Source organism: Lissotriton vulgaris, chromosome 9 (genome assembly GCF_964263255.1).
Source record: "Lissotriton vulgaris chromosome 9, aLisVul1.2, whole genome shotgun sequence".
Lineage (NCBI taxonomy): Eukaryota > Metazoa > Chordata > Amphibia > Caudata > Salamandridae > Lissotriton > Lissotriton vulgaris.
In genome coordinates, this window is record NC_141697.1 from 182,970,071 (window position 1) to 182,991,759 (window position 21,689).

At 43.9% G+C, this 21,689-nt stretch overlaps 1 protein-coding gene across 1 annotated transcript in view; it reads left to right on the plus strand.

The window, feature by feature from the left end:
* The window catches only part of LOC147689810 (galectin-3-like), a 250,363-nt gene that overhangs the window by 172,699 nt on the left and 55,975 nt on the right, over positions 1–21,689 (plus strand). The gene's annotated exons all lie outside the window — the stretch shown is intronic.

The window sequence follows — 21,689 nt, forward strand, 5'->3', positions numbered from 1 at the left end:
ACCGAGACCAGGAAGACCGTCACCCAGGCCCTCGTCACCAGCCGACTGGACTACGGCAACGCCCTCTACGCCGGTACCACCGTCAAGCTCCAGAAGAGACTCCAGCGGATCCAGAACGCCTCAGCCAGACTCATCCTCGACATCCCACGAACCAGCCACATCTCCGGACATCTGAGAGACCTTCACTGGCTCCCCGTCAACAAAAGAATCACCTTCCGCCTCCTCACCCACGCACACAAAGCCCTACACGACCAAGGCCCGAGCTACCTCAACAGCCGAGTCAACTTCTACGCTCCCAAACGCCACCTCCGATCAGCCAACCACACCCTCGCCGCCGTCCCCCGCATCCGAAGAGCAACTACAGGAGGAAGGTCCTTCTCCTACCTGGCCGCCAAGACCTGGAACTCCCTTCCGACCGACCTGCGCCTGACCCAAGACCACCTCTCCTTCAGGAAGAAGCTGAAGACCTTGCTGTTCGAGCAGTAGCGGCACCCCCCCCCCCCCCCCCCCCAGCGCCTTGAGACCCTACGGGTATGTAGCGCGCTTTACAAATGTCATTGATTGATTGATTGAAAGGTCCTTGCTGCAAGGCACAGGAAAATAAACGAACAGCATCAGGGGACTGGGAGCCCAATGTATAATGTAGAGGTAACAAACTCATTTTAGACGCTCAGCTCCCTGGAAGAGCTGGATTGACTCTTTACCCCCATTTGTTCAGTGGCCCATTACCATGATCACATTCACAAGGAAGGGTGCGTGCCAAATGATCTATTGGAACAGGTGGAGAAGAATGGATCGCAGAATGGATTGTCAAAGGGGGGAGCTCACTTACCACCTGCTGGGTCAGGTGTCTGTATAGTGTCAGGGAGGCGAGGATTGAAAGGGCTGAGAGTTATATCATAGAACATTACTGGTGTCCATTCCAATCTCAGGAACCCAGGCGGACTCTCTACCATTAAGAAAACAGACATTGTCCCTGTTGCAGGAGGCATGGGCAACTGAGCATTTTGTTATAAATGGCTTTCATACAGTATGTAAACCTGCTGCACCACCTAGTGCAAGCAGAGCTAAGGGGTTTAGCAGTTCTTTGCTCATTAAATTAACAGAGCACAATCTGTATTAGGGCCAAGTATCTGCTGACTGTAATGTTGACCCCATAATGTTTTGACTTAGTATTGATAAACCTCCATAGTACATGATTTAGACAGCGACCCTGTGTCTTTTCTGCGTAGTCATAACAAAGAGGCTCTGATTGTCTGGGGGGGAGGGGGATTTTAATGTGTGGTTCTGTGGGAGTGCTGATCACTCCTTATGTGGCCTGTAAACATCAATGTGGGAGGAGTATTTGCATTTCCAACACATATCTTTTAGGGATGCCTTGAATAACTTGCTGACCTTCAGAACCCTGGTCTTTACTAAAGAATTCAAGTATCTGGTCACCCCCTTTCACTATTTTTACAGGTCCTCAAAAGGGTCGTGATATGGACTTATTTTTACCATCACAGGACCTTGATAAGCTAACACTTGACCATTATGTTTCGATTTCTTGTGTTAGTGACCACAACCCTCCCATCCCAGCATTGGACCATACACCCATGGGGAGGAAAGGGAGAGCAGGACAACCTCCCACTCTCTAACTCATGAAATGGGGGTATTTGGATACAATGGGAGAGGGTCGATAGGGACACCTTTCTAAGTACGCTTGTAAATGAGAACAGTGAGGCATTCTTATTACACACAAGTCAGATGGGGACACCAGAAAACATCACTACTGCGTTTAGGTCTGTTTGTTCTGCAGAGCACTGGGTATTGCAGCAGTCTAAAGTCTCAAAGAATCCCCACCTGTAGGCTGATTTGGTAGTGCTTGCACATTGGTTCATAATAATCTGAAACTGGCCTCCTCTACTAGCCCGCACTCAGAAAGTGCTAAAGTGAATACTAGAAGAATCTAACCTGGAGGCCAGGATATCAGTTCTGAGGGAAGAAGCTAGGGAGGAGCCTCTGCTCTGAAGGTGTTAGCCTTATTATGGAAGGTTATTAACAACACTTTCTTTTCAGGGTAAGAGAAACCTTCTATAGATACAGTCATCCTAGTGGAGGCATGGGTTGCCCTCTACAATGGTATTTTCAATCCAGATAATAGAGCCCCTACCCTAGAGGGAGAAGTGATAGTCTATGGAAATTCAGAGCTGTATTCCAACCTTGCCGACTCTATAGAATTCAAAGACGTAATCATTGCCCTCAGGCAAAGTGCAGTGGGGCAAGCACCCAGATAGAGTCCCTCTAGATCTTTTCAAAGATAGCATTACGCAGTGGGCCTGATTCTGACAAACAGCTCTAAAGCTTCCGCATGTGGGGATGTCATACAGACATGAAAGGTAGCGGTTGTGATCTCCATCTTCAAGAAAGGGGACTGCCATGATCCCTGCTGCTACTGACCCATTTCTCTCCTAGATAGTTCCCTCAAGACCATTGGCAGGATTTTAGCAAGCAAACTGGAGGATTGGCTGGAGGAATCTACCTCCTTGCCCAGAGTCCAGTACGGGTTTCGGCCAGGTCTGGGGACAGTCAGGCAATGCTTGAATCTCCAGTAGGTCATTGGCAAGTATTTTAAGGCAAAGACAGGATCCATTCACCTAGCATTTAAGGAACTCTCTTCGGCCTTTGACACAGTCAATGGATCTAAGCTCTGAGAGATAATGGCAAAGGTGGGAATCGACCCAGTCATAATTGGCCTGCTAAAAAGCAATGGGATCGTCTGATTAGGGTCACGTTTGGCACGGAAGGAGAACTCTCTCCTGAAATTAAATCCACAATGGGAATCAGACAAGGATGCATGATGGCTCCCTTATTGTTTCTCATTTACATTAATGACCTTGAATGGAGCCTGTGCAGAGCTGGGAAAGATCTCCCCAATGTGAAGTCAATGGCCCTGCCTTTTCAATTATATGCTGATAAAACGGTGCTTATTTCAAAAAGTGAAATTATATGCTGATAAAACGGTGCTTATTTCAAAAAGTGAAAATGGTTTGCAATGCCTTTTAGACTACTTTTATGTTTTAATGGCCTGAGTCCAATTTATGTACCAATCTCAGCAAGTCCTTCACAAAGAGTATTAGTCCAAAACAGGGGTCTCCAACCAGTAGCTCGGGAGCTACTGGTAGCTCACCAGCACCCTCAAAGTAGCTCTCAGAGGTGAAGCCAAACCAAGCCGATCTCAGAGATTCTGTGTATATTTAAAGAAGGCAGCACTTCTTGTTTCATTATCCGTAAGAGTTACAGACAGCCAAACCAATGGCAGGTCCTCTCGATAACATCAAACACACCAATCAATCAATCAGGGATTTATAGATCGCACTACTCACTCATGAGGGTCTCAAGGTGCTGGGGGTATGGATTTGGGCAGCTCCGGCCATTCAAAAAGCCAGGTCTTGAGGCTCTTCTTGAATGCTTGCAGGTTGAGGCTTCATCTGATGCTGAGGGAGAGTTTGTTCAAGGTCTTGACCGCAGTGTATGAGAAGGATCTGCCTCCTGTTCTTGCTCTGTGGATGGGGGGGGGGATTTCAGCCAAGGACTGGTCAGCGGGGCAGAGGTTTCTCTTGGGGGCATAGAAGGAGATTTTTTTGTTGAGGTATTGGGTTCCTGTGTTGTGGAGGGCTTTGTGGATGTGTGAACAGCTTGAAGGTCACTCTTTTTTCGATGGGTAGCTAGTGGAGGTCTCGTAGGTGCTGGGGGATATGGTCTTGTCATGGGATGCTGAGAACGAGTCTGGCTATGGTGTTCTGGAGTTTGTTGAGCAGAGATTTGTTGATTCCGGCCTAGAGGGCGTTCCCGTAGTCCAGCTTGTTGGTGATGAGCGCTTAGATGACGGTGTTCCTGTATTCAGGGGATTTTATTTTTAGGTCTTGTGGAGTATGCAGAGGGTGTGAAGCATGTGGAGGCTACGGCGTTGGCCTATGGGTCTGCCACATGAACAATCTTTATCCACTTTAAATCTACCTAACAAGGAGATTGGCCATGTTATATGCCCTGCTCTATCAGTTGGACCGTGTGTGACTTCAAAGAATAGTGACAGCTGTAACCAGGGCTGACCCACCAAAGTGTGTGACTGCAAGAACTAGAGTGAAAATGTGTTAGTTGGTAGCATGATCAACCAAAAAGCTGAGGAGAAGAGAGTATGCATCCAGGACAGAGAAAATTAAAGCATCACATTCATTTCTCCCCTACTAAACAGTGTTGATTCCTTAAAGCTACTCCTAGTGTCTAGGACTGCTAAATATTTATGATGGTCCCCATCATTATCTCTGAAGCAATTGCGGTAGAATTGTGCCATAGCCATAATATTGTTATCCTTGACTATTTTGAGCATACAAGTCTAGTAATTACATACTTGCTGCCATCATTGACATATTAAGAGCATGACTGGCCTGCTTTTAGCCATTCCTACAGAGTGCCAACTGCTTCTCCCATAAAAATGGCCATAATTGATATATGTTGGGCATCCAGATGTGGCTCAGTGGCAGCCCTGGTTTAATGGTGGGCACATAACAGAGGCATTCTTAGTGTTATGCTAAGAAAGCATGGCCTATGATTCCAATACTTGGATATTTGAAGCAGAATTTGTCCATGAGAGGCAATTTTACATGGTGGTACTCAATGAAAACAAAAAGGCGATGCTTAGGGACTGTGTATTTTCAAACAATGAACACGGATTTGATTTTTAAAGGAAAAAATTATGCTTTTTCAGAAAAGGTTTTCTTCTGGAAAATTGAGTTTGATTGCTGAAGTAGACAGTGGTTGTGATAGAAAAATATGTGTATTTTCAAAACTAATATGCTAATGAAGACAAATTATTGTAATTCTAAAACATATTTAAAGTTGTTAGCTGAATGATAATTCAATTTGAGTTGGTGAGACTTACTGCTGTGGTAATACCCTTCGTGGCACACAGCAAGTGATGATTTGAATGTTACTTGATTACTAGCATTTAATATTGATAACGGTTTTCCTAGCATTCCGCTGATAGCTTCACCTAGAATGTTTGGGTAGTTACTACTGATAACCGTGCTTAGGGTGGTCATAGTGTAATGTTAATACATATCATCAGCATTTTACAGTGATAAAATATGCTAGTAGCTCGGCAGGACTTTCCTTGAACAGAATTAGCTCTCACTACAGAAAAGGTTGGAGACCCCTGGTCCAAAAAATGTTAAAACCCAAACATTTTACCGAGGTGGCACAGAAATTAAAAAGGTCAAGATTTTTAATTACTGAGGCAGTCCTTGCACCAAAATGTATTTTGGCACAGCCTATTCTCGGATAGGGTCATCCAGTCTTGAAGAGTCGTGGAGGCAATTTTCATCTTTGCGAGGCTGCTAGGGCAAAGCTTACGTCTGTTCCCTCCAGAACACCAATTGAGCGCACGTTTTTTGCCAGAAGCGGTTTTCTGCATCTTCTGCGTGTTGATGGAGCTCCACTGTCCAAGAGAGCAGGGTCGAGACCTGGACCTTGGGAGTGGAGACGTCATCTTCGACCGTTTAGATGCTCGATTCAGTTTCTGCTATGCATGCAGTGCCATTCTGAAGATTCCGGCGTAGGAATGCCATGCCCATACGCAACTCTCCAACTATCCTCTCCACTGCAGCCTGTGAGGTTTAGGTAGCTTGAAGGATAGCGGTAATGCCATTGGGTGAAAAAGTGGATTTATGCCCCCTGGGCTGTCCTACTTGTGCATTGGTCCATGCAAGTTTGTGATGTAGTGGAACGAGCAGCTCTATCTTTACCCATTGCGGCGGGATTGCCGAAGCTCCGCACTGAAGAACGACCAGCCGCTTGCCACAAAAATGCAGCAGCATGAGCAGCCAGCCCACTGAGTGGAAAGACCACTCTCCTCTGCAGTAGATGATGCTGAAGGTGATCAGGGTTCAAGCATCTCCTTAGAGCCCCCACAGGAAAACCAGGGATCACCACCTTAGAGCAGGACTCTAGGGCCCAGGAAAACAACAATGGTGCAAGAGTGAAGCTCACCACATAGCAGAACAGTGATCTGGGGTATGGTAGGTGGCTATAGTGCAGCCAAAAGATCTTCCAGGTAGGTGCAGGAGTGCAGTGGGGAAAGGGCGTGTGGGAAGCTCCCAACCCCAAAGTCACGGTAGGACAGCTCCCAGCCGAGGATGGGAACCACAAGCCAGAGATCTGGAAGCCCAGTAAGGTGGTAGTGGCATACACCAGATGGTCAGCAAAGGAAGGGCTCAGGTAAGTACTGTGCAAAAGTAATCAGGAGCACCAGATTGTCCACACCTCATGCCACAAGACTGAAGAAAGCAGGGCAGGGCAAATATCAATCTTCCAGTTCCAGGCACAGCATGAAGCAAAACAAGTCAAAGGGCTAGCAGTGAGGCCCAGCTCCCCTCCCACAGGTCACCGACCACAGACACCATGGGGGGTGGGCGGAAGAGGGGAGCCTCCCAGGCCACTACTGCTGAGCATCCTGCGGCACCTTTAGTGGAACTGCAGTGGGTCGGATCTGCCATCCACCTCCAGGGCGTGGACCCAGTCAAGCGTTGCAAAGCCATGGAGAGCACGGCCACTGGGCCTCATGCAGAGTCAAGCCGGCTCGTGCAGCAGGAGCCGCAGCACCACAGAAGCAGCATCCCTAGCCCCAGGTGTGAAGCCGCTGTGGGCAAGTGTACAGAGCCTATGCCACCTCCCTGCAGCATGCCCCAGTGCAGCGGGTAAAGGAGACAGGAGGCTTCACTGGATCGCAAGCCCCCCGCTCACCCCTGCAGCACAACTGCTGCCAGGATCACCATGCCGCCGGTCCCGTGCCCACCGATACGCCTCACCTAGGTGTGGGGATCCAGGTGGGCGGCTGTCTAACTACCCCCTGCATCTCAGCAATGCAGCAGGCCCAGCCACTCCGGCTAGGATCCAGCATTTCTCCGGGGCTCTGGGGCGCATGGGCGGTGCCCCACTGGTCACAGGGCCGGTTCAGTGGATGTAGGAAGCAATATGGCAGCTACCGATCCGGATTATAGGCAACTCCATAGGGTTCAGGTCAGAGCTCTAGTAGAATGGAGCCACCATGATGGCTGTCCAAGCCATGCCCCCAGCACAGGTTTAGGTTGGCCCCTCTGGGTCAAAAGTTGGAAAAAGAAGAAGGATTCTCTGTCAAAAGACATTCTGAAAGATTGTCTATCCACACATCAAGTTTTGGGGATTCCCTGGTTCAACTGCATTCATTTGGGGCTTTCGGATCTGGATCTTGTAGACCTGTATTCCTACCCAGAAGATATTAAACCTACTGCAATGGCTGTGGCGAAAGCAGCATTTAGGGAAAGACAGTGCATGCTCCACCAGGTGAACTTTGACAAACTAAGTAGTAGCGTCAACTATAACGCTATTAAAACAAAGCTGGAATGTGAATTTTATTTGATGTCAATTTCTGTTGCAAATAGTACGTTTTTGCTTACCAGTCTGCGTTTTAACCTTCTTTACTTATTAGTTGCCTTCCCCAAAGAAGTCCATTGGCAAACACCTTTGCCAAATTGCCCTTGTGATGACTCAAAACAAAACACTATGCACTTTACTCTATTTTGTCATTTATATTTCCATTCTAAGACCAATTCTCCATTCATCCATGATCAGTTCTTATAGAAAAGCACTGGTTCATTTGCAATAACTGTGTGAGTTGGATCTCTGTGTAGCAGTTTTAAATTTGACTCGTTGTGCAATTGGAATCAGAAACCTCTATGGGATTGTGTGATGAATGTTCCTGCTGTTATGAACTTTTGTGGCCCTATGAATTGGATTTGATCCAATTTTAATGATTTGTGTAGTTTTATGATTGTATTGTTTTATTCTGTACTTTTATTGCTTAAAATCAGCCGAATAAAGATCCTTGACTGACTGACTGATAATCAATCAATGGTGGCAACCCAGCATATGATTTTTGTATGTTTTAGTAAAAATAGTGCAAAAAAGCACAAAGCCCCAATGATAGTCTATGAGAGTGGTAGCGAGGGACCTCAGCATGATTCAAGGCTGACCACGATGGAGTCCTGGTTAGATACAGCATGTAGGTTGGACCTGCTGAAAAGTAAGGAAGTCAAAAAGTTAAAAATGTTTTGTAGTCCTGTTTCAGAAAGAGGCTTTGTCACTTTTTTGAAGAAAAGTTTTAAAATTTCTTCTAGGTCCCAGAGCAGAAGAGGGCTAAAATTATAGTGTATGCCATGGAACAGAAAGACAGATACCCGAAGCAGTTTGGCCCCGCTGGAACTCTAGAGCTATGTAGATTTTGTGCTGGAAAATGCAAAATGGGACTTAATAATTTTTTCTGTGGTGCTGTGAGCCTTAACCAGGACAAAGCTGAAATTCAGTCCAACTTTGTGAAACTGCCAGCGAGAATCTTTCTCCCAAGGTGCTCCCTGAAGCTCTGGACAATATGTTTTCAAATGTTTCTAAACTTCCTTCCTGGGCCCAGACAACAAAAGGAGTATTATTCTATAGCCCCCATGAACTTAGGTGGGAGACAATTAGAGACTCTCAGGTTGTCAAAAGAGGCCAACATCAAAGTTCAGTCCAGCCCAGTTGCCACTGCTCAGCTGGATACTTCAGGGAAAAGGCCCGCTGCAGCTTGTTGCATCCCAATAAACACACAAGAGGTCAGCAAACTGACCCTTGGAGGCAACTTCTTTGTTCTGGTACAAAAGGGAGCAATTCCAGTTCTTTGGGTCTCCTCTCTGATAACAAACAGCAGACCTTCTTTGGATCTACCAGAGGTCGGGTAAGTATTCTGGGGATAGTGTCTTGAGAAACTACACTTATGCCTGACACCAGGTAATGGTTGGGGATGATTCCTGTGTGTTCTGTAACCAATGGGCTAGGATTTCCCAGGAACAACCTTGCCCACTGTTTCAGCACTTCTAGTTTGCCCTACTGCAAGAAATAGAACAGTGCCCCTCTCTCTTAAAACCCAAGATGGGGAAACCCATCTCTCCTTGATGAGCCTGTGTGCCCACCCAGAGGTGTGGCCAGGATAATGAGCAGTCTAGTCCTTTATGGTCACTTAAAATTGATTCTGTGGATTGCTTTTCTCACACTAGGGTTTGGGGCCAGTTTGACTATGTTGAGAAAGACTGGTCCTTCCAAGTGTCACTTGACATATGCTTGTGACAGGGCATGTCCCTTTGAAGATAAAGAAGTTGCTGTGACCACTGTAACTGGTTTACCTGCAAGGAGAAGTAATCACCTATCCACACCCAGGCCATTGTCTGTGGAGCTGTTTGACACCTCATTCAGGCTAAGCACAGGCTGTGAATTAGATGGAATCTAATGGAAACTAGCCTCCAAATGCTTCAGGCAGGGTAAAGGGCATTTTCTAAAATTTACATTTCCAATATATATTTAACTAGCTTACCCGTCGCGCATTGCTGATTTCTCAGAAGAAAGGAAACTCGTTATGATAAAATTCAATTTACATTGTGTCATTTTTATTGAAACTTATTCATTTTAATATGGAAAACATTTCAAAGTGTTGTTATAATTCTCTTTATTTATTTGAGTGCTTATGGATACACGATTTTTTGTTTTTCCGTCTGGTGCGTACATCAGTATTCAAAAGATTATGAGGGCCCTGGGGGGCGGATATTTAAAAAAAATTTATGTCAGAAACCTTTGCGGGAGTGTACTCAACAACATCCAAATGTTTCATGCCGATCGGATGAATGGTGTTTTAATTCTATTTATTTATTCGAGTGCTTGTGGATACACGATTTGTTGTTTTTCCGTCTGGTGCATACAATTCGAAAGATTATGTGGGCCCTGGGGGACCGATATTTTTAAAAAATGTATGCCAGAAACCTTCACTGGAGTGTACTCAACAACTTCCCAAAGTTTCATGGCGATCGGATGAATGGTGTAGTAATGCATAAAGGACAAACAGACAGACAGACATACACTTGTTTTTATATATATAGATAAAAAATTGGAACTCAACATTAGATTGTATTTTTATTAAATATAAAAAAAGATCTTTGCACGGAGTTTGTAGCTGGTACAGGTCAGAAGTTATAGATTAAAGTATTTAATCAGTACTTTGAATTATTAGTTACAGCTTGACTAGAGAAATTGTCATTTTGGATGACTTATTAAATATGTTAAACCAGGTCTTCCTTTGCGCTGAAAGGGTGTAGGGTGTTTTGACAGGTCTATGCAGCAGAGCTAAAATTACTGCTGACTGGCTCCACAGTGTAGGCCTGAAGCCATGTTTTTACTGACACTATAGTTCATAGCACAATAAGAACTACAGTTCTCCGGTGGCATTTAGCTTCCAGGCCTTGGATAACTTTTCTATACCCTATTCGAGGAATCTATAGGAATGTTAAATAAATCAATTAGGTATAAGCTAATTTACCCATGTGTTAAAGGAGAGTACAGTCATTCAGCATTAACTGCACAGAGTTCTGTGGCAAGCAAAATAGGGTCAAGCCAAAGGCGAAAAATCTCGGGTGACCAAGCAGAAAAGGCAGATTTCCTACAGCCATTTTAAGAAAACTTTTTTCTAGTGTTTGCTTATTGTTTACTTTACATTGACATCATTTAGAGAAAGTAATGGGTTTCTGTGTGACTACCTGTCTTGCCCCTTGTGACCTCTAGCATTGCATTTGCAATGCCTGGCCTCAGAGGTGGCAAAATCAGTACCAAGATCACAATGATGACTTGCTATTATTGGTGACAGGGCTCCACCCCTTTTTTTCTTTCTATTATTACTATCCTAAAAGTAAATAATAGTCTATTTTTCATTGTTAGTGAAAAACAATAGAGTACAAGGAGCTTGAATGGTACATTCATTGCCCCATGGGTAAGTATACTTATGCTTTTAAATGTATGAGGTGCGTGTTCATTCACGAGTGGAATTGGGTGAGAGACATTGTGTTTATGCATGAGCATGTGCGTGCAAGTTAAAAGGGGTGAGTCGCAGTCAGAAACAGTGAGTGAGAATGTGTGTGTTTGAATGTCAGTAAGTGAGCATAAATGAGTCGGAGTGAATGAGAATCAGTGAATGAGAATAAGAGTGATTGCAAGTGAGCAAAAGTCAGTAAATGAGAATGAATTAGGAGGGTAGGGAGTTTTAGAGAGTCTGGGAGGGATTACATGAGAGTGAGTGTCAGCGAGTGAGTGCATTTGTGAGTGAGAATGGTGAGTGAGAATGAGTGAGTGAAAGTAAGAATGAAAATATGAGTGAGTGTAAAAGTGAATGTGAGTGAGTAAATTTGAATGTATGAGTGAGAATGAATCAGTGTGAGTGAGAATGAATAAGCAAGTGCAATTGGGTGTGAATGATTAAGTGAATAAGTGAATTAGAGTGAGTATAATTGAGTAAATGAAAGTGAGCATGAATGACAATTTGGTGTTATACTTGTGAGTCTGCCTTTCAACCTGGCAAAATGTAATTCTTGGAGTACTGAGGCATCCATGGCAAAATACTGACATTGACATACTAGAAGCAATTCTTAACATGACAGGCACATGTAAAGATAATGGCACTGGCATACTAGAGATAATCCTAGCATATGGGATATCCCTGGTAATATGCTGTCACTGGAATTCTGCAGGTAATTCTTGGTATGAGCACCCAAGGAAAAATGCTAGTGCTTGCATAATGGGGGTAATTCTTGGCATAATGAGCACCTATGGTTAAATACGTGGCGGCATATGAGAGGTAATTCTTGGCACACCTAGAAACTGGGGAAAAATGCTGGTGATGAAAAACATGAGACAATTCTAGGCATGAAGCCACCTATAGTAAAATGTGCCACTAGCACATTGGAGGGGTACATTGACAAAATATTGACACTCAAAGTATCCCCATACTAAAATATTGTGACCAAAATATCGATGTCAAAAAAATCTACTTCCTATACTTATAATGGTGAGTAAAAAAATATAGATGTTATTAGTATAGTGTATAAAATATCGATTTTTAAACATATATACAATAAATATTAAATAGTAAAATTAATTTAAAAAATGTAAAAATATTTAATATATGTCTTAACAAATATGACGAATAAACACATTTAAAAAAAGTTTAAAACACATATAATAATTAAAATATATTTACATATATATACTTACCAAAGAAGTTATTGAACTAATAATTGTAATGTATAAAATAATTTTAAAAATATATAAAAATAAATAAATGAATAGGTATATATATATATATACATATACGATTAACATAAAATCTTTTAAAAACAAACCGTTATAATTATGTAAAATATTAAGTAACTTTAAATTCTTTAAATGTAGCAACAATTATTTTACACAATATTAATTAAAAATATTATAAATTTAAATAAACAAAAACATAATAATATACATTAAAACAGAATAAAATAAATTATACAATATAACATGTATTACATATCCTGTTCCCACTATAATTTATACTAAACTACGCACACTATTAAAATTAATATATACACAATTTACTATTCCCACATCCTACAACGTAAAAATAATAAAACTGGTTAAAATGTACAAATCTCCCTCCAATAAATGCAACAGTAATATTTGCTGTACCCCTTCCACCCAGTACAACAGTAGCAAAACTGTTGGAGTGCGAAGGGATACATTTACTATTCCTACTCTAATCACAACAACAGTAGGGAAGGTGTTAGATTGTGGAGGGGTAAAATGTACTATTCCCACCCCAATAAGTGTAACACTAGGGAAAGTGTTGGATAGCGCAGGAGTAACATTTTGATTTCCCACGCCAGTCAGTACAACTGTAGGGAAAGTGTTGGATTGTGGAGGGGTAAAACATACTATTCCCACTCCAATTAGTGCAGCAGTAGGGAAAGTGTTGTGTAGCAGAGGGGTCACATTTACTATTCCCACTCCAGTCAGTACAACAGTAGAGAAAGTGTTGGATTGCAGAGGGCTAAAATGTACTAATACCACTCAAATAGGTGCAACAGTAGGGAAAGTGTTGAATAGTGGAGGGGTAAGATTTACTATTCCCACTCCAGTCTGTTCAACATTATAAACAAACACAATATCTTCAACAACAAAAAAACTATTTTAAAAACAAATGTAATTGAAAAAATATATTAATATGTTGAAAAATAAACTAAAAATATATTTAATATTAACAACACCCTTGTGCTGAACTCACCTCTGACCGCATTGTTGCCGCCACTGCAGACGGACCAGGGGTTACCGAGGAGAGCCATTACCTCTGCCCGCATTGTTGCTGCCACCCCAGCCTGACTGGGGGCCGCGGAGGAGAGCCAGCAGCAGGAGAACTACAGCTCCCACCGCCCCTTGCGGCATCCCACACAGCGCCGCACCATCACTAGTGCGCCAGGAGGCGCTAAAGGAGGGCCAGGGCTCCCGCAGCACGGGCGCCCTTTGTGCTGAACTCACCTCTGAATGCATTGTTGCCGCCACTCCAGACTGATCGGGGGTTACCGAGGAGAGCCATTACCTCTGCCCGCATTGTTGCCGCCACCCCAGCCTGACCGGGGGCCGCGAAGGAGAACCAGCAGCAGGAGAACTACTGCTCCCACCGCACCGTGTGGATTCCCACGCAGCGCTGCACCATCACTAGCACGCCAGGAGTTGCTAAAGGCGGGCCAGGGCTCCCGCAGTGCGGGACGCCCTTTGTGCTGAACTCACCTCTGACCGCATTGTTGCTGCCACCGTGGCGGTGGCATCCTCCATTCCCAGCATTGTGGCGGGCGGTGCTCACAGCACCGCTCGCTACAATGCTGGGAATGCACTGTGTGCATTGTCATGCACAAGGTGACTGGCACTGCGAGGTGCCTGATACCATAGGTAACCCCACATGTGCACCCCCAACCCCTCCAATACCTTGGGGGCCCACAACGGGCCCCCGAAAGCAAAATATGCATGCCTTGAAAGGCTGTTTCCCGCTCCCATGATAATATAGATGGCGGTGTCTAGCAGACACCGCCACCCTATATAGTCCCTTTTCTGCCCGGTCGACTCGTTGAACGGCGGAACACCGGCAGACGGTCTTTCCATCCGCCCGGGTCCCCCCGCCATACTAATATGGCGGGGGAAATGGGTGGCGGGCTGGCTATGATGTAGGGTGGATCGCCACCGCCATGCAGGCAGTGGCGATCCCCCCTACATCCTAATGAACCCTTTAAAATTAATTTTCAAATAAATAACTAAAAGTAGTTAAAAACAAATTATAGAGCAATTAAAAATGATTGACTCCCCTCCCTTTACCCCTATAAACCAAAACCCGCACAAAAAAAATTGTAAATAAACAATCACATAATTAACTATCAGTTAATTAATATTAATGATCATCTAATTATTAATTAAACAAATTACTTCCCACCCATTACTCTTATAACCCCACAACCCGCACCTAAAAGAAATTACATAATTAACATAATTAATTATCAATTATTTAATATTAATGATCAACTAATTGTTAATTATGTATTAATTATTTAAAAATAAATTACTTCCCACCCTTTACCCCTATGAACCCCACAACCTACACACAATATTTACCGCCCCCCGAAATTAAAAGCACAATTCACACAATAAAATATCAATTAAATAAATATTGTTAAATACAAAAGAATCATTAAATTATTATAATTAAATACCTTCTCACCCTATTCCCTTATAAACCAACAACCTGCTATGAAACTAAAAACAGAACATTTATTTAAATTAAATTTACTAATTACTAAAAATGTAACTCATATTAAAAAACATAAACAACACTTATACAAAATATTACATCACAAACATTTAAAATAAATACTAAAATACGTCACACCAATTAAAATACAATGTCTTTGCAAATAATATTAATGACTTCTATATTTTAAAAATCAATATTACTTACCTTCAAATTGATATTCTTGACATCGACATTTCCATGTCATGATATTTTAAACCTAATATTCTTGACTGACGATATTTGCAACTTAATATTTTGTCTAAACTGCCCTTGATATTAATTATTGGCATAAGGGAGGACAATCATGACTAATAGGAGAGGGCAGACATAGTAAAGGTATATTTTGACATAAGGGTCACCCGGGTATAAGTTATTGGCAAATGTTTGACACTGGAATATTGTATGTAATTTTTGTCATAAGGCCGCCCATGGCTTATGGGGGAGGTGGGCATCCATGACAAAATCCTGATCCTGGCACAGTGGAGATAATTTTTAACACATAGGGGAACCTATAGAACATTTTGAAAAAATTATTGTGTCAGCTCCTGCGGAGTGTCAGGATTCATTTGCTTATGAGACCATGAAGGGACTTGAATATTTAATAAGGTCCCTTTCAGGGTCCATGGATTTTTTGCAAATGCATGTGGAAATTGTGGTTCAAATTTACTGTCTGTTCCAAATGTGTTCCAAAATCTTTTGGGGAGAGCCCCACCTCAACATTCTTCTTACTGAGGTCTGGCTGACTTCATTCAGTCTCTGGCTACAATTTATGACAAGACTTGTACTATGTTACAACACTTTCAAAGATCGTTTCAGCACACTAATATAATTAATATATAAAATAAACATTTGTATTAGTATATTACTAATCATCATTACCAGCAGATACAGCATATAACAATTAACGTCAATCAATCCTGTGCTTTATCCCGTGTGTTGTCATACCCCTGTATATCCGCAGTAGGCTGGAGCGTCTCCCAGCTCTATACCATAGTGGTTCAGTCGGGATTCCCAGATCTTGTGAAACTTTTTTTGGGCAACCCCTTGCTTTATAGGTAACTTTTTCTGCACTCATACAGCTGTCCATCCCAGCTAATCATTCTTTAAGGGTAGGGGGTTCCGGGCTCCTCAGTGCTTAGCTACATCCCTCCTGGCAATCACTATGCCCAAGTTACAAAAAAGGAGTTTGGCTCAGGGGATTTCTACCTCCGATGTTATTCCCAATAGAGTAAACTTGGTATCCATTGTGTGTCTTCCCCATATATAATGTGTAGTTCTTCTATTATGGTGAACCAGTAGGCATGTTTTACAGGACAGTCCCATAAAGTATCTATATATGAGCCCAAATCACAGAAAGGTGGTGGAGTCCACCCTGACAAATTTGTGTAGTCAAATCCTGTCGTAGTATATTCTAGGTAGCATTTTTAATTGTAGCAGCCGTAATCTAGATTTAATGGTTACTTCTCTTGGGTGCATGAGAGCCGATTCCCAGTCGATGTCCTCCAAGCTGCCCACAGTCACCTCCCACTGTGCTCTCAACTTCATCAGTGAGTCAGGCATATTGTTTATTAATGTTCTATAAATCCATGAGACTGCCTTTTCTGCGATCTCCCCCTGGAGCAATCGTCCTTCCAGTGGGGCATATTCAGGATATCGGTCAGATCTAAGTGTCCTGCTCTCCATGCATCTTTGAGCTGCACGTATTTAAAGTGCTCGGTGACATTCAACTGATATTCCTGTTGGAGGGAGCTAAAGGGGAGTAAATCTTCCTCCTAGAAGAGGTTTCCCACTTTTGATATTCCAATCTTATCCCAAGTTTAAAAACCCTGGAGCTTCCCAATCTTGGGTAATAGTGCTCCCTCCCACAACGGTGTATGCCTGGTAATGCCTTTATCCCACCGCATAGTCTCTCTGCCCTTTTCCAAACCACAATGGTTCTGTGGGTTGCTGGGAGTTGTTGGGTCATTCCCTTGCTACCGTAGCGGTAGTGCAAGTTTGTGAGAGGTTGAGACAGGCTTCTCTCTAGGGCATATGTCGGGTGGTAGCCAGGTGAATATCCCCAATAAATCTTTGCTATTAAGTGTGCTGCCAAGTAATAAAAACGTTTGTCCGGGAGCGCGATATTGCCATTGTACTGGCTCCTATGTAATGTCCTTAGTGCCACTCTTGGATGATTTCCATCCTGTAGGAGGGTACAGACTTCCCCTTCAATTGTGGTAAAAAATGTCATCCAGGATTTCATGGTATTTATTTTGGAGGACATAGGGGAGTTTGGGCAGCATGACCATTTTGTGCCTTGCCGCCCTACCCAGGAGTGTGCTAGGTAAGGCTCTCTACCTTACTACGCCAAGGGGAATTCCCTTATTAATATCTTTCCAACAGTACGTTCCAAGTTGACATCTACATTCGTGGTTATGTACAGACCTAAATATTTAAATCCTTTCCAATCAATATGCAAACTGGCTGGGAGTAGCCCCTCGTCCAAATGCCCTCACTCTGGGTACATGCTGGATTTATCCGAGTTGATGTTATAACCAGCGTGGGTCCCATATTCCTCGAATATCTGTAGTACCCTCGGTAGAGTCGTGGCCGGGTGGGTAATGCATAGGAGGATAGCATCTGCGTATAACCAGATCCGTTCATTTGCCCATGCCTCAGGTCTCTCCCTGAAGTCCCGGTGTATCCTAACCAAACAAGCCAGTGGTTCTAATGTAAGCGCAAATAGCAGTGGAGCTTGAGGGAACCCCTGTGAGTGCCCCTTTCTATGGGGAAATCTGCAGACATCGCTCATTCACTCGTACCCTTATATTCCGACCAGTGTATAGGAGTTCTACCCAGGCTAGGGACATGGAGCCAAACTCAAATTTTAACAGGGCTTGACACATGCAGGACCAGTGGAGACCATTGAATGCCTTTTTGGCATCTGGGGAGAGAAATAGAACATTTGCAGTATTGTTATTCTAAACTAAGGTTCTATATTTGGCTATAGAGTTTGAAATTGAGTTGTAGAAAAATATGTTGGCGCTATAAATTGTCCTGTTGCGATGCAGATAATTATTAAAAAAATAGCGGGTCATTATGATGGCATGCGGACTCGGGTCCGCCCGCCATTGTTGTGGTGACTAGGACCAGTAGCCTGTAAGGCGGCGGTCCTGCCCCACAGATTACGATGTGACCGCCACCATGGCGGTCGCATCCAGGCCATTTAACATTGTGGCAGGTGCCGCAATTTTAAACAGCCATGTCTTACACTTCCGTGTACTACGTGGCAGACACTTGGTGCATGGAAATGTAGTGGGGTACCCACCATGGGTACCCCCCCAGTGCACCCCACCAGCCCCCACACAAGGGGTGCCTGCAACAAGACCCCAAATGCAATCCCCGCCAGCCTGTGAATGGCGGTTTTACCACCATACACAGGCTGGCGGGGATGCAGCATCGTAATATGGCGGATGATGCCTGCTAGGTACTGCCACCATTTTACAGATGCTGACTATTCCGCCAGGCAATTGGAATGATTGCCTGTGGCGGATTCATGGCGGGTGGTGTGTGCGTCCCCCACAGTCGCGGTCTGACTCTCCCTGCTATCCTAATTTGGTGGGGGAATCACTGTCCGATGGCGGAGTCCCGCCACCGCATGGCTGGCAGTGGCGGGCCTTCCGCCATCATAATGACCCTCATATTCTTTTTGCATGACAACAGCATTCTAGATGCACTAAGGTTTATTCTCTTAGATGCTATGAATGGCCATATTTAGAATGCCTAGCATAGATCCCTCATATTATTCTCACAGTGTTGAAGGCATTTTTCATCATATTGTTGACTAGGCCTGGGTGAAATATTAATTGTGCTGGCCTAATTGGAGTGATTTTCTTAATTCTGCATTGCTCTTTGGATGCATAATTTCAAAAAATTACACAATTATGTCCCTTTATATAATTAAACAAACTTAGTGAGCGTAAGCAGCTGCTGTTTGTGTTTTGTTGTATTAAGCGCTATTTTCTTACGGTAAAATGAATCCTCGGGTCCATTTGGACTTGAGGGTGGATTTTGTGCTAGGAAAATAGAGCTATATGCTGGATTATGCTCCTCTCATAATTCCACATAATTTACTGTAATTTTGCTGTAATTCATGTAATTACGCTACAGTAAAATAAGCGTTAATCAAACCCAAGTTTTTACTTTCATAGATGTGGTTGGTGAGATCCAAGTGCCTTAGGTAGGGTTATGGTTGGGTCATAGATTTTCCTCCTTCCATATGTCAATTTATCAGATTTTGAGGGGTTACGTTTCAGAGGAGTTGGAAACATCCAGCTGTCTGCTGCCTGAAGACATTCAGAAATGCAGATTTCCCAAGTTAAAAGACTTTTTCCAGCATAACATCTGGGTGTCACAAGTTTAAAGGAGTTAATACATTCTATATATTAAGTTTAAGGGGCTGATAGGCTTAGCCAATCAGACCTTGTATATGTTGAAGAGAAGAGAATTGATCCCTGAACATTGGAGCTCTCCTACCTTTTGCAAGATTGGTGCTGAGCGAAACGAAGGGAGTGAGGTAGAACCTAATCCATTTCACTATGGTACGCCGGATTCCTGTATCAGTTAATCTTAGATAGAAGTTGTGGTCCATGGTAGCAAAGCTGCTGAAAAGTTGAGTATGAATTTGTGGCAAGTCTGTTGGAGTCTACTGTGTTCTTGAGGTAATCCCAGATTGAAATAAATGCTGATTTAGGACTTTCAGTTGAGGAACTCTCTGTATTTGAGAAGAGGTTGTATTTCTCAAAGATTTCTGAGACCCAAATGAATGCTGCTTTTATTAACAATTTACCCATTAATTATGATTTATGTCTAGAATTTGTTGGATCATCTGTGTCAGTTATACATATATTAGTGATAAAATCAAAGGTAAAGGGTAAATTATAGTTAGGTAAAACAGGATCTTGAATGGGGAAATGGTTGTGCCCAGGGACCGTCCTTCTCCTTGGCTAATAAAAATGCAATTGAGGAAGTAGGGCAATACTTTGTAGTTCAGGGTAAAAGTGGCAGAGTGAACAATAAACTGGTTAAATCCAGTAACCCGTGGTATTCAGACCAGTGTAAGGCAAAATGGAAGGAGTTAACAATCGCCCTGCTTAAAAAGAATCCCTCACTAGTTAGAGCGGCTAGGAAGGATTATGCGAGGGTGTTAGTGCTGGCTAAACGAGAGTGGGAGGAACAACATTGGCAGGACCTTTAATCCGCAGCCAATAAGAAGAATGCCACGCTGTTCTGGGAACTGATCAACAAGGCTAGGCAGCAAAGTACACCACCCATTGCTAACCACATAACAGAACAACAATGGTACTCCCACTTCTCTACAATGTATGGTGGGATAGAAGTGATAGGTTCACCTCCCTTAGACCCCGATACTGGGACCCAATGCCCACTGGTGTTTGAGGAACCATTTTTGCCCTCTGAGGTGATATTGGCCATTAGACACCTGACCCCTGGGAAGGCAGCCGGCCAGGACGGGATACCAGGGGACCGCCTTTTGAACGAACCTGCTGCCTGGGCCAGACTCATTGCCTTAATAATGAATCTGATCGCCAAGGGTCACCCTGTGCCAGACTCATGGAAGGGAGCAGAGGGGTAACTGTGTATAAAAAGGGCGCCAGAGATGACCCTGCCAATTACAGACGATCAGTCTGATTGACGTGATCCAGAAGGTGGTTGGCAGGGTCATCATCTCCAGGGTGGGTGTCTGAATGGAAGAGGAGCATGTTCTTTCTCATTTTCAGGCAGGGTTTCGCCAAAAGGTGGGCACGATGGACCAGGTCTTCCGCTTCTTTGCGATCTATTGGAAGGCTGTGACCATCAACAAGGGTAGTCTCTACCTGGCATTCATAGATCTCAAGACGGCGTTCGACCTGGTCCCTCGTGCAAGGCTGTGGGATATCTTGGAGAAGATGGGCTTTCCAGGGCCACTATTGGGATTCAATGTAAAGCTCCATGAGGGGAACTATGCGAGGATCAGATGGGGCACCCAGGGACAACTGACAGAGAGGGTGCCCGTGAGGAGTGGAGTCCGCCAGGGATGTGTTATGGCACCGACCTTGTTCTCGCTCTTTGTGAATGGAGTGGTGGACCATCTGAGGGAGGAAGCGGCAGATGCGCCATCCCTGACGGGGGAAAAAACACCCACCCTACTCTTCGCGGACGACACCATCTTGATCTCTAAATCCCCCTCAGGTCTCCAAAAGCTCTTGGACTGTTTTAGTGTGTTTTGCACTGACAGAGGCCTTACCATCAATACCTCTAAAACAAAACTTATGGCCATTTCACCTTCCAAGAGATTTAGGAATATTGTTTCGCTCAATGGTGTCCCCTTAGAGTTGGTTGATTCCTTTGATTATTTGGGTGTTAGGGTAAACAGCTGGATGAAATGGAAAGATCACTTGGCCAAAATGCTATTAAACCACAAAAGAGTTTCAGGGGTGGTTTTAAGGGAACAGTGGGAGTCGACGAGTAAACCTGTGGCACCGACTCTTGCAATCTATGAAGGCCAAGTACTACCGGCTGCCCTATATGGATCCGAGCTGTGGGGGTTCGAGAACATAACGGAGTTAGTTTCATCTGAAAACAAGTTTATGAGAGACTTGGTGGCCCTCCCAGTTTCCACCCCGCTAATCCCACTACGGTTAGATTTGGGTAGGCGCCCCCTCAAAGATATAGTGCGTTTGCGCCCACTACTTTTTTGGGTGCGACTGAGAAGGACCCAGGAGCTCCACAATTGTGCAGCAGTCCTAGATAAACTTATTATGCTCAACACGGGCAACAAGATCATGTGGCTGTGCAACCTGAGACAGTTGGTGGTGCAATTGGGCTTAAGTGAATCATGGATGAGCCAAACACTGCCTCCCAAGCTAGTGATCAAGAAGCTCTATTGGGACTGGGTCCAGGAAATGGCCACACG